The sequence below is a fragment of the Cydia amplana genome, chromosome 22, assembly GCF_948474715.1.
Source record: "Cydia amplana chromosome 22, ilCydAmpl1.1, whole genome shotgun sequence".
In the NCBI taxonomy this organism is placed as follows: domain Eukaryota; kingdom Metazoa; phylum Arthropoda; class Insecta; order Lepidoptera; family Tortricidae; genus Cydia; species Cydia amplana.
The window spans coordinates 11,698,303-11,711,957 of NC_086090.1; the positions used below are offsets into that span (position 1 = coordinate 11,698,303).

The 13,655-nt window shown below is 36.5% G+C and overlaps 1 protein-coding gene across 1 annotated transcript in view; it reads left to right on the plus strand.

Moving 5' to 3' along the window:
- The window catches only part of LOC134658342 (transcription factor EB), a 157,156-nt gene that overhangs the window by 41,651 nt on the left and 101,850 nt on the right, over positions 1 to 13,655 (plus strand). The window lies entirely within an intron of this gene.

The window sequence follows — 13,655 nt, forward strand, 5'->3', positions numbered from 1 at the left end:
AATGCTGTGTCTCACAGCTAAGTGTTATCACTATTTTAATATTAATATAGGCCGGTAGCTTGAACATGTCATGCTCGCTTAAAAGTCTTTGCTTACGGTGGCGTCGTTGATCGGGTCGCCACTTTCCCGAATGAAGGTTGAGGGAGGCGATGGCTGAGATACGCGTCGTACTCGTGAACGGGTGCTGTTTGTGGAGACGGGTCTGTTTAAGCTAACACGAATATATTTAGTAACTTTATTTTTTAATTTAATTGCAGTGAGACGCCTCATTCGGTTCTCGTATGTTTTTTTTTTTTTCTCGTAATGTGTTAATCATACAGGATTGTGACTCTTGGAGACCCTATACATCTCTAAGGATAATTTGATAAACTATGTTATTTTTTAGTTCTGACACTTAGAGACATTTACACCTCTAAATAAGTTTAGATTTTTTTTCCATGTATCTGTTTTGTTTTTATTTTAATATTATTATTATAGTTTTTTTATGTAATTCGACATTAAGAGACCTTATACATCTCTAAGTAATGGTATTACGTTAGTTTGATTTGGTAGTTGTAGTTGTATTTAATAATTGTTGATGTATAATTATTATTATTTTGCTTTTATGTAAATTCAATGTTGACGTGTAAAAGTGCCCTTGTGGCCTATTTGCTGAATAAATGTTGAAGTTGAAGTTGAAGTTGAAGTCTTATATAATAATGTGTGATAATGTCCTATAAAAAATCTTTTGTCTAAATCTGCCATTTTGACTTATGTATTGGTTCGAAAGGGATAATAAATTAACTAATTGAGGCTTAATTGTAAATTTACAGTAATAGGTAATTATAATATATTATTTACTGTGGCACCTTTTTTCTAATTTGGGACATTTTAAGTTATTTCTACTTAGAATGACGAGCTCATTCGATCCTTATAGTAGAAAAAAGATTTTCATTCCGTCCGTTACCGTCACACAAAGTCCATGAAAAAGGGTAACGGAATGGAAAGAAATACCGCTTCGGGCAAGACTCGAACTTGTAACTTTTCGAATCACCGGATTCTTCCTTTCATATAAGTAAGTGTATAAGGGCGTTTTTTTTTTGTTGTCCCCTACACTTTTTTTCAAATTTGGGATTTTTTATGTTATTTCTACTCAGAATCACGAGCTCTTTCTATCCTAATAGAAAATTCCAAAATTTCCATACATTTTTCGATCTTTCCATTCCGCGACCGCCATACAAAGTCTATGAAAAATGGTGACGTAATGGAAATAAAAACCTTAGGACACTTTTTTCTCCTATTAGGATAGAAAGAGCTCGTGATTCTGAGTAGAAATTGAAAAAAAAGTGTAGGGGACAACCAAAAAAAAAACGCCCATAATCGTTCTTAGACATACCCTTGAAAAATAAATTAGATGACTGTAATGACGCCACACATTACTTAGAACCTGACCTCAACAGATTGTTGACATCTCAAACCTATGAGCCCTCATTCATTCCCGTTCGTTCCCATTCGCTCCAACCCGATCCAGTTCTGACCGGCGTGAACGAATGGTTAATGAGGAATTAAAAACTGGCATAGTGGTCGGTATATGTATGACACATGACCGTAGTGGATGTTCGTGGGAGATCTGTATGTAATCTTTGAATGAGGCGGTTTCATTAACTAAATGACACGAGAGTCTCTAATGAATTAAGTAGTAGAAATTAAGAATGATGTTAGCGGTAAGAATGAGACGAAAGATATGATAGAACGACCCTAATCGTGCTACTGATTGTCTGGAGGAATCGGTATAAAATATTTACAAAAGATTGTAGTTATTGTAGTAGGTAGTAATACTAATAGTAGTAAATCACTTTATTGTACAATAACAGGTACCTACACGTGAAATTACAAAGGCGAACTTATCCCTAGCCTTATTGTATTTACTTAACTCCAAATTTTTTGTAAACTGGTGGCCATCTTAAATGTACCATTTTGTAACTTATTCATTTTTTCTTCTGTGGTGTGTTTTTTTATTAATATTTATTAGAGGCAGTGTAGTTAAATCGAATTATTGTTTTATTGCAATCAAACAATTGTTTTATTGTATTTTTGTTTGTTTTAGTTAGTTGTAGTTTCAAGGCGATTGTGCGAACTACCCTATGATGAGTATAGATGATGACCAACTTAAACTATTAGACTTTTTACTCTAAAAGACGTCATGACGACGTACTCGACGTAGTCATAGTATTTTTAGCTTTTCAAATGTCACACCCTATTCTCCAGTAGACGTAAGTTGAATGGGCAAATTTTGAGAGTGTGCAAAATATTACTTATTGTGGGGTTTTATAGCCTTTTTGTGGCCCCAGTATTTAAGTGTTAAATGGTTATTTGGAGAATAGCTTGAAATTGAGACTTACCTAGCTTGGGCAAAAATGCTTTCTTATTGTTCGGATGATCTTATCTCAGGTTGCAACGACCGATTCTCGTGAAAATTTGTCAGCAGCAGGTTTGATGATTAAAATCTGAATAGTTTAGATTTTTTTGCCGATTTAGTTCTTGGAATTTTTCAAATGTTGTTATTAACTTTTAAGTTATGCCCGGAGGTCTACAGCTCAAAGAGCCACTAGTTATAAAATGTGCGAAGTGCTGATGAGGAAATTAACAGCCAAATCTAACCAAAGACAAAATAATTGGGCTAATTCCGGGGTAGATGGCCATAAGGGGGAAAATGCCCATCGAAATATTTCATGGTTCTGATGGTTAGATGTGGCTAGTTCTTGTTTAATTCGCTTCACGTCATGCTCGGGCAAGGATGTGGCCATTATTCTGGGGAAAAACATATATTGTAAAAGTACGTCTAAAATCCTGGTTGATTGTTTTGAATAATGTAAACTCCTACTGCACAGGTTTTAAAGCACCGCAAATCACAATTTGCACCTGTTTACCCACGGTTATGACACAACGACATTATTGATCGATATTGCGAAACTCACTTTAGGTGTTTCACAACATGTCTGGACGCGGCACACCGCCAGTTGTTTAGTCATTCACAAAACGACCGACTGATGTACTTTTAAAACACCAGTATATCTCCTACCGAATTACGAGTCGTTTTAATACGTCTGCAGGTCAATTTATAGTGGGTATATCGATGGACATGTAGAATCGTCCCTGGAGCAACTGCAGTAGAGATAGGGATGACGTATAAAGACGTCAGACGTACGCTAAAATTATGCGTGTACGCACCGCGCCGTCAATGGCGTCTATAAGCGCGCTGATTCATGATTAGGGGAGCAATCGAAATGAGTCACTTTGTATGGAAACTTTTGTAGAAGGTGATCCGGTTTAAGCCCTTGAATGAAAAACTTACAGTAATTGAGCTATCTGTCAAAGATAGACATTAGTTTGGGACAACTTAACATTAGGTACCTACAATTAATCTAAATACAGACTATTCAAAAATAAAACTACACTAAACTAAATCTAAAAATAGTGGTTCTACTGGTTGACGATACATAGTTGTTGCTACGGGAATGATAATAGTAATATATAAGCGTCTGTCTGTACGACTGTAAAATATTCTTATTAGCTATTAGCTACACTTTGTAATTTGTAATTAAACATTATTATGATTATTAACATTAACGACGTTTTGTTCGTGTTATGTAACCGCGGACATTGTTTACTACTTCATTGATATTACGCTATTGTTTACAGATGTACAGTCGACGTCAAAAATATGTTTACATTTTTACAACTTATTCGTTTGTATTAATAAAGCGAAAAATGTAAACATATATATGAAGTCGACTGTACTACATTGTGGAGCTACATCGTCGATGACACAGTTAATTGACTTCTAATAAACCTTACTGCATTGACATAAGATTTACTATTAGTCAATTCATTGTTTAGTAGATAACTACAGATGTAGTGCATAATTATTATTATTTTCCATCGTATTTTCACGGAAACGTACGAACGTGTTTTGCTATTTCAGTCAGTGTCGGTACAAAAAGTACTGTGGTTGACTGAAGTAGCATGACTAATACGATCGTTCCCGAGAAAATACGATGGAAAATAATAATAATTATGCACTACATCTGTACATATTGCTGATAGCCATGTATGTAATAGGGAAATAACTAAGATGAAAACGAGAGGTGTAAAACGCATATCCTAATTACAATTTTTGTGGTGTTTCCTACAGAATGTTATTTTCTCCCTATCCCTACTAATACTATACTATAATTTTTGATAATAAATGCGAAAGTAGCACTGACTGTCTGTCTGTTACCTCCTCACGCTTAAACCGTTGAACCGATTGAGATGAAATTTGGAAAGAGATAGTTTGAGGCCCAAGGAAGGACATAGGACAGTTTTTATTAATCATCATCATCATTGATCAGCAGACGAAGTCACGGACACAAGCTAGTAGCTTCTATTCTTTTATATTCTACTAGCGACCCGTCCCGGCTTCGCACGGGTTAACAAATTATACATAAACCTTCCTCTTGAATCGCTCTATCTATTAAAAAAAACCGCATCAAAATCCGTTGTGTAGTTTTAAAGATCTAAGCATACATAGGGACAGACAGACAGCGGGAAGTGACTTTGTTTTATACTGTATAGCTCTATCCTGAACACCATTGCAAATAGACGCGGAAAAATGATTGGACACTTAATACGACACGACCACTTCTTTAAAGCTATCCTGGAGGGGCGGATAGGACGCAAGCGGGGTAAAGGAAAACCCAGACGCAGCTTTCTAGACCAAGTGAAAGAGAAAGTGGGGGTCGTGTCGTATCAGAAAGTCAAAGAGCTGGCGCAAGACAGGGAATGCTGGAAGATACTCCACCGACAAGAGGATAACTCTTAAGTTAATGATGATGATGATGATGTATTATGTAGTAATATTTACACAAAAAGCCGGTGGAACTCGAGTTCATAAAGGTTGTTTATGAGTATACTCGCCACGTGTGAAGCGCATGCGCACGGAATGACATCCCGTGACCTACATGCGACGGAGACCGCGCATTACGAGAGAAAAGGATGCGTTTGGGATGTGAGGATCAACAGACTAATCAATGTGCGAATATGCACAAGTCTGCGAGCGCAGCATGGTACCATATTTATCGCTTGTCTCTATGCCCGTCACTTTCGCACTTACACTTGTAAGAACGTGACAGACATGGTGACAAGCGATAAAAATGCGACCGTGCTAACGCCGCTGGAGCGCATAAATATTTCAACATGTTTGTATGCCCGAATAATTAAGAATAATCGCTAATTATACTTTGGCAAGCCGGAACTATGTACATATTTGAGCAATTTTTTAATTGTCCTTTACTCAGGCTTCAAACTATCTTTATACCAAATTTCAGTTCAGTGGTTTAAACGTGAAGGTAACAAACAGATAAACATACTTAGTTACTTTCCCATTTATAATATTAGTAGGGATTTGCGCGACAGTGCAAAATTTCAAGTGCGATTTCGTGTTAATTAAGCCCACGCTTTCGGCTTCGGGCTTCAATTCACACTCGTTCGTAAATTCTTATTTACCGCCCTTAATACACAATGTACTATTAAAGTGGCAGTTACGGTTATTATGCGTCACTACGTAGACATCAATAGAATTTTGCAAAGCTTTCAATCGATGCATTTCCCACGTATAATAGTTACGGCGATTACAATCGCACGTGCCACGGCGCTATTGTCTATATTTAGCCTACATTTGGCTTGTTTGTTATTAGTTCGAGCAAAAAAAAAAACAACCGTAAAATTGCCTACTTTTTTGCTGCTGGTGGGTAATTTTGCTCCAACAGTTTTTAATAGGGTTATTGGCCACTTTATAGTAATTGGCCACTCCTAACAAATCAGAAAGACACAAGCCAATTTAAGCATTACTGTAAAGATTAACTATAGCAGTCACCCTACATAAAAACTATAATATCACAACGTCATTTAAATTTAAAGTGATGCCTAATAGTAATGGTCCACTTTAAATCGGCATATACATATATCGACATACATAATATAGTAATTTTAAAATTTAATTTAAACATAGAACTTTGGAGCAAAGTAGGCACATTTTACGATACTTGTTTAAAGGAACAGATATATCAAATTTAAATAAACAAAGACACGACGCTGCGCTGCGCCGGCCAAAATAGTAAACATGAGCTGCTGCCAAAGCGCTAAAACGGGTCATCATGCACTGTAAAGAAATAAAAAAAAACTTATCAAACTATATCTAAAGGATAAATGATGGCATTTTGAGAGACTTTCTGTGCCTTATTCTTCTAAATAAAAAAGACATCAATGAAAAGCTATACAGCAATTGCAATAACACTAATTCAATTTTGTTTTGTAACAACGCCACAGAAGTTTGGATTCCCCAAACTGTCGCATATATAAATAGGGCTGACGCTTACCTTGAATACTCGTTTAGACGTAAATCTCAAATCTAAGTAGTAATTTTAGACCAAACTAACCGTCTGGCGTCTACAACGCGTCTATTTTAGACCACGGGACGGTGGCGCGCGAATCGCTCGCGTCTGCTTTTAAAAAGTTATAGCATAATAAACAATAGAAAACAAAGATGGCGTGTTTTCCCGCATTTTCGAGTGTCATAGTGTGTTAAGTGTGTTATGGTGTGATAGTGTTAGTGTTGTTATGATGCTGATTTTGTTTATTTTCGTCGCTCGGGCCGAGCGCGTTTGTAATCGTATGTAAATTATTTCTTCTTCTTTATCTCTCCATTATATTTACAAATAAGTATGATAAGATTGATGCTACAGGAAGCTTCTTTTAGCACTAAGTGTAGTTTCGGTACAGGTTCGAGTCTTTGTAGTTATAATCTTAATATTCTTAATAACTATTAAATTAAAAAATAAAAATACAAATATTATATTAGGAGGAACAGCGCGAAAACCTAATTTTGCCATGAGAAAATAAGAAAATCTTTACAAAATACCTCAAAAATCGCACCAGCAAAATAATCTTAGCAAATAATCTTGCACACAACATGTCACTGTTATCGCCGTGATAACAGGGATTTTATCACCGCGATAACGGGGATTTGCGGTTTGCGCCGGCGCCGACAGATGTGACACGATAAAAATATCACTGTCATTCCCGGTTTATTCGTACTTGTTTATCTATTTTTATAACTGTTACAGTGCGCTCACTTTTTTTAGGAAAACTTTGTAAGGACACCGGTCTAAAGTACGGTCAAAGAATTTAATTTCCGTACTATTTCGTACTTTGTCACAGTGACAATATGTACGACGTCCCCAGCGACTTTCATATTGATTTATGACAAGGTACGAAATGGTACGTGGTAGTGTATTAGCGGTGATTATAGAAATAGAAAATAGAAAATAGAAAAACTTTATTTGGTGTAAAACATAAAACTTAACCTATCTTATTCTAATATATTTTAACACCAAAATGGATGCCACTCAGCATATGCCGATGTCTAAGACACTTAGCCACGACGCTGGTTTTCAGGGCAACCAGGTATTTAGTACCTATATTTCGGTATTAGCTGTATAGTTTGTTTTTGTAGAAATTTAAAAGTTGTAATAGTTATTTGTACAACAAGTGATCAAAGTTTGATATTTCTTCGAGTGCTTATTTTGAGTCCCGTGCAAGCGAAAGATTCTATAATAGATTCACGAGCGTAGCGAGTGAATCTAATTTAGAATCTTGAGCGTAGTAAGGGACTCAAAAGCGTACGAGATGTAAATAACTTTGATCTCGTGTAGTACACAACATTTTTCACCTCAGCGCAGTGAGAACATACCTATTAGACAACTTGAAAAATTTAATCCTTCTTCATCACTTAATACCTGCACTCATGTTTTCTTAAGATATACAAACAATTAAGTTTAATTACCGCAATGGAACACAAAAACAAAACGTAGTAATAAATTCCAGTAAAATAATATAGAAATAACAAAAATTAACTGACACTTCAATCGCCAACTTTGACAACAAAAAAAATCTTTGTAAGATACGGTCCGAATTGCGGATACGTACTATTTGTCAACTATGGTAGAAATTCTTAAAAGTAAGATAATTAATTTTGCGTGATGATCTGTGTATTTTTTGAGTTCGTTATTTTAATTGTACAATAAAATACCTAAAATATAGTATTTTATCAGTTTTTATGAAATCTTAAACTTTATTTTTATTTATTAATTATTAAGAATTCATACTCGTACGTGGTTTGGAACGATGCGGTCTGAAGTTTTTCGGGGGTCTATTATAAACCGTGAATATACTGTTGAATGTCGTTTTAACTTTTTTTGTCTGTTTCTTTTTGCTAACAGTGTGAAAGGGACAGAGATAATAGAACCCAAGTATTTCGAACTTTTATTAGACCCCGCATGTTGAAATGACATTTGACTATAAAGGTCACTTGAATGTCATTTTGTCTCACTCAGTGAGCAAAATCGCATTTTGCTCACTGTTTTTAAGAATCAAAGTACCCTTGTTCGAGCTGCTGAGGTGAAAATATATATGTCTCTACTAACTCGGGGATATGTTGTTATATAGAAATAGCCATCATATCAAGATTGAATGTTTTCCAACATTAACCCGCGGCCAAAAGTAATGAAACAATCTTATATGACAAAAAACCGGCCAAGTGCAAGGACTCGCGCACGAAGGGTTCCGTACCATTACGCAAAAAACGGCAAAAAAAACCACGTTTGTTGTTTGGGAGCCCCACACCGACGTTAGATAGATTACGAAATAACTCGCGTTTTGGTAAGAAAACTGATGTAATGGAGTTACCACTCTTTCTTTACTTATACGTCTCTATGGTACGAAATAAGTGCGCGTGCAAGTAGAATGTTTAAAATCAAGCATAGTTACTATCCGGGATCCGGCCATATAGTAGGTGACTATTCGGTATCCGGCCGGATATTAAAATAAGGGCCAAATAGGCCGAATATCGGATAGTATCTTGCACTTTGTCAATCACTGCTAGTATATTGTATCACGTCCTGGGGAGGAGCAAACAAGACAATGATCATCGACGTAGAAAGAGCTTAGAGGGCAGCCCTTAAAGTTAGCACTTTCCATCCCTTTCGCTATCCCACGACCCAATTGTTGTCCGAGTGTAAAGTTCTCAGCGTTCGACAGTTATTCGTCTTGAACACAGTATTAAAAAAACATTTACTCATACCCTATAACCCCCAGATTTTATCTGACAAGCGACGTGCTGACATCGTTTGCACCAAAGATTCATTCCGCTCCGCAAACACACGTAAGTTTTTCTGTTTCCTCGGCTCTTTCCTTTACAATAAATTCAATCTGCTATTGAATATTTACCTAATGCCCAGTAAAGTCTGCATAAAAGCGGTACAAACGTTACTCACTGGCAAGTCGTACGAGGACACAAAAAGGATACAAAAACACTTACAAAAACAATACAAAATGCTTATAAACATATTATAAAAAACCTAACCTAGGGTGCCGCCAGCAGCGGGGCAAGTTATTGTTATTATTATGTAAATAATCTTTTTGTTGGTAAGCACTTCCCCACTTACACATTGACCTACAAAAAGTGCATACCTAAGACACAAGTAAATGTTTACTTAGTTTAGGTATTGTTATCAAATTTCCATTAGCGACAGAAAATACACATTTGTCCGGTATTTATAGTTGATGACCTTTACTTATTTTAAGTTGAATCTATGAATGTACTAGTATTTAAGCATAAATTGGATACCATTGTATCAATCAAATTAGCATAAGTTTTAAATGAATAAATATTATCTTATCTTATCTTAGTAACCGAATATCCGGCGCATCTAGTTCTGACACTGTCAGTGATTCATGGTACGGGTACAGGTAGGTATTTGTACGTTAAATATTTACTCAAGAACGCTTCGGTTCACTTTTAGCATCGTATCAGCTCTGAATCAGACTAAACAGTAAACATTGCAGATTACCTATGTATGTATGTTTGTATGTATGCTATGTCGGTATGTTTAACGATGGTCTAAGATCGCGAGGCCGATTCGAACTTACATTTTACATTTTGACATCAAAATGCTGTCTGTTCTTTATTATTTGCGCGTGCGTCTCGCTCGCACATCTGAGACAACCCCCGGGATAGAGCGTCCTGGCGAAGAAGGACTAGGAGAGCCGACACCAAATAATAAAAAAAAAACTGTTTATTTTCAATCAACAGGTTAGTTGTACAATCAATCTCAGTTACAATCTCTATATTTGGAGATTATTTGAACTAAGCTTAGCCTTAATTTAGATGTAAACTTATATTGCTTTGTTACAATACTAAATTAACTTATATTGTTGTTAAATTATGGGATAAGGCAAGGCAGAGAGAGAGAGAGTGATAATACATGATACATGTCCGAGCGAAATGAACGCGCGAATGATAACTAACTGATATCATTCAGACATCGTTCCGATGTCAAGTGTACATTCAATTTGGCCTGACTATGGTGGATTTGTGTAAAGGGGCCTACTGATTACCAGTCCGCTGGACGATATCGGCCAGGCCTGTGAAAACCAGTGGGCCCCTTTAGATTGTCCTATGATATTTATTTATTTAAATAGCATCAAAAGGGTTAAACAAAGCGCGTTTTTTTAATACAAATGCTCATTACAAGTATATTCTGATCATCGTGACTTCAGTCAGTCAGTCGAAGATTTTAATTTATGTCCTATTTCGTACCTTGTCACAGTGACAATCAATATGAAAGTCGCTAGAGACCTCATACTATTGTCACTGTGACAAGGTACAAAATGGGTCCGAAATTAAAATCTTTGACTGTACTATACACATATGACTTTTGACGTAATCAGTCCCAAATGGTCAATTAATAGTATAGTGCTGGACATAATGGACAATTGGACATAGACAAATTGGTAAAGCGGGTCATTGATATAGTTGGTCAAACCAATTTGTCAGTAAATCAGAACAAAAAAAAAATATACGCATCCTTTTCTTTTGGGTGCTAGTACTAGTGTAAGACAAAGATAGTATGATTCTCTCTGTTTATGTTTGAAATGAGACAGTCCTTTGACAAACTATAGATTTATAGTTTCTGATTCTACCACATCGCTCGTAGTGCTAAGCTGCAATTGCACAAGTAACACGTTCTGTCTGTTTGTTGTCTCTTCACACTGAAACTGCTAACCCGATTGAGATGAAATTAGGCATGAAGATAGTTTAAGGCCGGGCTCAGCACGGTTCCATTTTTATCGACTATCACTATGCCCGTCAATTTCGCACTTACATACTTGTTAGAACCTGACAGGCATGGTGACAAACGATAAAAATGCGACCGTGCTACTGGGGCTTTAGATATAGGATAGGGGCTATTCATAAATTACGTCATTTCAAATTGGGGGGGGGGGGGTCTGGACATCGGATGATGGTAGCATGACGTAGGAGGAAACGGGGTCATTCGAAGCATGATTTTTGGATGATTTTAGGGGGGGGGGGTCAAAAATAGTCTAAAATCGATGACGTAATTTATGAACAGCCCCATAGTATTTATCAATCATCATTCATCGTCATCATTGCACGCAGATGAAGTCGCCGAAGCTAATATAAGTACTAAACCATTAAAATACTCAACTTGAGTACTCTATGACCCGTTTATTATGACTCGACTACCGTACACGCAATCCAGGCTTATATACAATTTATAACTCTATATCTATGTGGATAAGATTCGAATTAACTTTGACATGACTATGGTACACCATAGTGGTACTGGTATGGAACTTTACAAAGTTCCATGTCATCTTAGGAGGCATGTCACGCAACTTTATTGTGATAAAATAAAAAGTCTTAAGTGTACGCGAATATTACAGTGGCTTCAACCTATTGAGCGTTTGTTAATGTTGGAAGTTAATGAAAAATTAAATATAATGATAAGGAATGTGACGTGCCGAGTTGTTTATTTGCTAATTCATATAATAAACTTGCAAATAAATTAAATTCCAGTGCTTTTTATTTCTTTTAGCTCTACCAATGCAAAAAATATTGTTTTTTTTTTTTGCGGTGAAATATTTATCTAGCCCGTGACGTGTTTAAAATGTTTTAAGGTAATTTAGCTTTACCTTTATGAAATGTAGGACATGTGTTCAACTGTCTGAAAATAAGGCAAGCCGTGGGAATCGAGTTCTATCTCCTAGCTGTGTTTGATTCCTAGGAAAACTATTTCGAAAGGGTGCGCAGACATGTTTGAGATTCCGATCTTTGTTCTGAATAAAATACTGAATTCAAGGAGCATAATAATATAATTTCTTAGGTGGTGTTAGTTCTTCCAATCGTTATGATCCCGGATCCTGAACTCACAGGATCAGTCAATATTTATTGGCCGGTAATTAGGTTTTAAATTAGTTTACCTATAGCGAAACGTGATGACATGGTTGCTTTTAACATCTCATGCAACCAATGGCAGAAACTGGCCGAAGACCGACCCATGCGGCGTCGTGCTATTCACGATGGTCAATCCAAGCACGACAATGCCTGGTTTCCTCATTAAAAGAAAAACGCATGAGGCGCCACGAGCAGGCCTCCAACCCCCGCCCACCTGGGGGAGCATATACCTGCTGCGTGTGTGGCCGAGGGATCCTCTCTCGTATAGGGCTTTACAGCCACGAACACAAGTGTCGTAACCGGGATGCTGCTTAAACATCTGACACAGATGGTAAAGGCCTATTATTAGAGTACCTACTTACCCACATTATGCTTGAACATGAATGAAGGAAGGGCAATGAACTTAGCCTATTTATGTTTCCAGTGTTCCAGCGTAGTTGTTCAACTGGACCGTTTTTATTAGCTAATGAGTACTTTACCGAATTATACTTGCATAACATAATTTTGCGTACTCTATCTATACTACTCGGCACTACTACGCAGCGCGTAAAAATATTGAAATGTGACTTAAGTTGACGTTCGGATGTCAACTGCACCTGCAAGTTGCGGCGGCGTTGTTGCTCCCGATGTATTATCTGTCAATTTCCTTGATAAAATCAGTGGCGGAATGAACGTCATAATCGCGGCAGAACTTGACATTTCTTAATTTTCGTATGCTTACTTTCCGTTTTCGTAAATTGAATGCACGCCATTTTGATAGAGCCCAAAACTACGCCGGGGGTGTTAAATTTCGTGAATGAAAAAGACCAGTACGGATATGATGGTCGTATAAGTAAGTATAGTCGACTAGTCGTGATAGCTCTTTCATTAGTACACTTATTTTATACGCCTGCGAACAGGTTTAACGGATAAATACCTATATTTAGTTTTAGTTTCATACGTGTTGAGACACAGAAAACACTAGGTACAACAATATCAATAGCTGGTCATTTACTATAACTTAGTGTTATGTGATCTTTGCCAATACATAAACAGGTTAGTATTTATTGCGTATTCTTCGAGCGCAAAAGGAAATATATTGGAGGAAAACCACAGGATTTGTAGCCATGATTTACCTAGAATTAGGTATAATGAGAAGAGATTCCTACCTTACACAATTACTGTTTTTACCGTTTTACTGTCATTACAAATCAAATTAAAATGAACGTTATTAAGTTTAACAAATTATAACGTTTTTAAATAGTTTAGCATTCAAAATCATCACTTAAAATTACTTAAACTCTATCAGCCAACATGAGAAATTCAACAAACAACTCAA